The following is a 3,713-nucleotide window of genomic DNA, read 5'->3' on the forward strand; positions in this document are numbered from 1 at the left end:
AATGTGGAAATTATCGAACAATATCATTAATTTCATATGAAAGCAAAATATAGCTGAAGATCATTCCGAAATGGCTAGAACAGTGCATAGACAGGGAACTGAAAGAGTGAAAGGTTTCAGATCGAAGCCAAGAACCACACCAAGGTAGAAACATTTCTCAAAGTTTATTGTGTGCTGGGCTACTCAGCAAGGGGAGTAGTACTGGGGGTTGGGCTTAAGGGAGTTTATATGGGGTTTTAGCAAGTATGTGGTAGGGCATTGTGAGATGAGTTTGATGTTGTTTTGGTTCATTGGTAGATAAAGTTTCTAGTCTTTGGAAAATATCCTAATATGGGGTTTGCTGAGTTTTGGTTCTGGGGAATGTCCTGACATAGGATTTTCTGAGTTTTGGTTTCAGAAAATGTCCTGACATAGGATTTTCAGAGTTCTGGTTTTAGAAAATATCCTGCCAAAGGAATTTTGAGTTGAGTTTCAACCTCCATTTTGATTTTTAGTCCAACAGTGAGCACATCCAGTGCTGCATCTTTTAAAGATGTGAGTTGGTATTCTGTTGATTCCTTTGATTTTTTTGCTAATGGCTTCATTGCACTGAGAACGTCTCCCTTTATTACCAATAGCTCTTTTCATCTATTACTTCCTGAAATGTTTCAATATCAACCAATTCTTTTTGGTACAGTGATTCTGAGTATTCACACCACCTTCTTTTTGATGCTTTCTGTATCATTATTTTTCCCATAGTATCCTTTAGTATTGCAACTTAGGTTTTAATCTGTTTTTCAGTGTTTTGAACTTGGGAAATGCTGAGTGAGTTCTGCTCTTTAAATTTCCCTGGCTCCAGCTCTTTACACATTCCATTATACTAATTTGCTTTGTCTTCTTGAACTGCCCTTTGAAATATTCTGTTCATGTCTTTTACTTTTGCATCTTTCCCTTTTGTTTTGGATTCTTGACCGTTAGTGTAATTTTCAGTCTTTTCTGACGTTTATGTTGGCCTTTTTTTTTTTTTCTTCTCGGCTTATGTAATAACCTTTTGCTCTCTTCATGGAAGATATGCTTGATTGTTGCAGACCGAGGGTAAAGTATATTAATAAGACAAAACACCAAGAGTAAGATAAAAGAGAGAGTGTAAAAAACGGGACCAGCAGTTTGAATCAACAGAAGCACCACAAGCCACACCTCTCTTTGTATTTATTGAGAATCAGGGGAAGCAAATTATAAAGAGAATTCTCTTGTAAATGAAGCTGAAATTTTCTCTACTGTCAACCTGATCCTTAGTTCAGGAAGCAAGTATTTCACATGTATTAAAACTCCCTCTGTAGGGGGACCCTGGCTGTCCATTGTCTTCAGGAAACAGCTCATTTCCTGTGATCAGTCACAATAAAATTCCACCTTATAATTTTGTGATTCTTTCAATTCCTGAATAAGCATATGGTTTTTCATATATATATTTGGTATGAAATTTGGCTTCCTATACTTGATATCATCCCACAACACATTTGGTTTATTACTAGAGTTCAATGCTTGAAGCCTATTGTTTTGTTTTGTTTTGTTTTGTTTTGTTTTGTTTTACAATTCCTGACCTCCACCCAAGTCCACTTTACTATGCAGGTTATTCTGGACTATTATCATACAAATAATACCTAATCATATATTCCTTTTAAGCAATTCTTTCCCTCATCTATTTGCATGCAGTGTACAATATTTATCCCCTCTTTTCTTACTTTCCCCCGAACCTCCAGGTCAGTCCTGTTTTATAACCGTGGTATTATGCAGTATTTGTCCTTTTGTGACTGAGATATTTCACTCAGTATAATTTCCTCCAGGGTTACCTATTTTGTATAATATTTCATGAGTTCCTTGTTTTTCAGTACTGCATAGTATTCCATTGTGTGAATATACCACAGCTTCTCTACCCATATGTTTGTTGATGGGCATTTGGGTTTTTTCCATCCCTTTGCTATTGTGAACAAACATAGCAATAAACATGGGTGTGCATATGTCTGCTTGGGTGACAATTCTGGTTTCTTTAAGGTATATTCCCAGTAGTGGAATTGCTGGATCAAATAGTATTTCTAGTTCCAACTTTTTTTTTAAAATTTTTTTTTAAAATTTTATTATTTTTGTGTGCGTGTACCGTCAAACCAGATCTGACTGGTACAGGAGAAGATTGTCCCTCCTTCCCCGGCAAAGCATCTGGTGGATTTGAACCATTCACCTCTGGGATTGTAGTTGCAGCTCCTTGCCACTAGGCCACCAGAGCTCCCCTAAGTTCCAACTTTTTGAGAAAGTGCCATACTGCCTTCCATAGTAGTTGCACCATTTTACACTCCTACTAACAGTAAGTAAGGGTTCCAGTTTCCCCACAATCTCACTAGCATTTGTTGTTTGCTGGTCTGTTGAATTTTGCTATTTTTACTGGGGTGACATGATATCTTATAGTTGTTATGATTTGTATCTCTCTCAGAGCTACTGATTTAGAACATTTCTTCATGTGTTGGTTTCCCATCTGAGTGTCTTCTTTGGTGAAGTGTCTGTTCATATCTTGTGCCCATTTTGCAATTGGGGTTTTTTTAATCTTTTTTTTTTAAAATTCATTTTAATGCAAGTTTACAGAGACATAGCGTTTCTAGTTATTCATTGTTGCACTTTTCTCGCTGTCCCACTACCCACACTTCACTCTTCTCCTTGAAAAGTAAAATAAATACTCTTTCATTGTTATGCAATCCCTCCCCCCAAATCCACTCCACTGTGCAGCCTTCATTCTGGGCTCCTATATTGACAATAATACCCAATCATACATCGCTTTTAAACAGTTCTCTCCCTCATCTGTTTCAATGCAGTATATAATCATTCCTCCCCTCGTTCTCTGTCTGCCCTCAACATTGATAGTCAGTCCCATGTTACAACAGTGGCCCTATGCAGTATTTGTCCTTTTGTGACTGAGATATTTCACTCAGCATAATGTCCTTCAGGGTTATCCATTTTGAATAATATGATATTTCATGACTTCCTTGTTTTTCAATGCTGTATAGGATTCCATTGTGTGAATAAACCAGAGCTTCTCTATCCATTCATTTGTTGACGGGCACTTGGGTTGTTTCTAGTTCTTTGCTATTGGGAACAAAGCCACAATAAACATGGTTGTCCATATATCTGCTTGGGTGGCGGTTATGATTTTTTTAGGATATATTCCCATTAGTGGAATTGCTGTTCTTATGATATTTCTATTTACAACTTTTTGAGAAAGTGTCATATAGCCTTTCATAGTGGTTGCACCATTTTACACTCCCACAAACAGTGAATAAGGGTTCCAGTTTCTCCGCAACTTTGGCAGCATTTTATGTTTGCTGTTTTGTTAAATTTTGTGCCCATTTTTCGATTGTGTCATTTATCTTTATCTTGTGGTGCTCGAGTATTTTTATAAATTCTAGATATAAGTCCCTTTTCTGACATGTCATTACCAAATATTTTTTCCCAATCTGTGGCTTCCCTTTTTACCCTGTTGGAGAAGTTTTTGAATGTGCATAGGGATTTGATTCTTAGAAGGTTCCATTTGTGGGAGGATTGTATACCAATGAAGGAGTTTTGCTTTTAAAGAAGAGCGAACTGGGGGTGAGAGTGGGGTGGGTGGGGAGAAAAGTGCAACAATGAATGAATGGAAATCCACAATCTCTGTAAATGTTCATGGAAATTAATAATAATAATAATATAAT

Source organism: Elephantulus edwardii, unplaced genomic scaffold (genome assembly GCF_000299155.1).
Source record: "Elephantulus edwardii isolate Elephantulus edwardi_28Jun2011 unplaced genomic scaffold, EleEdw1.0 scaffold00530, whole genome shotgun sequence".
Classification (NCBI taxonomy): domain Eukaryota; kingdom Metazoa; phylum Chordata; class Mammalia; order Macroscelidea; family Macroscelididae; genus Elephantulus; species Elephantulus edwardii.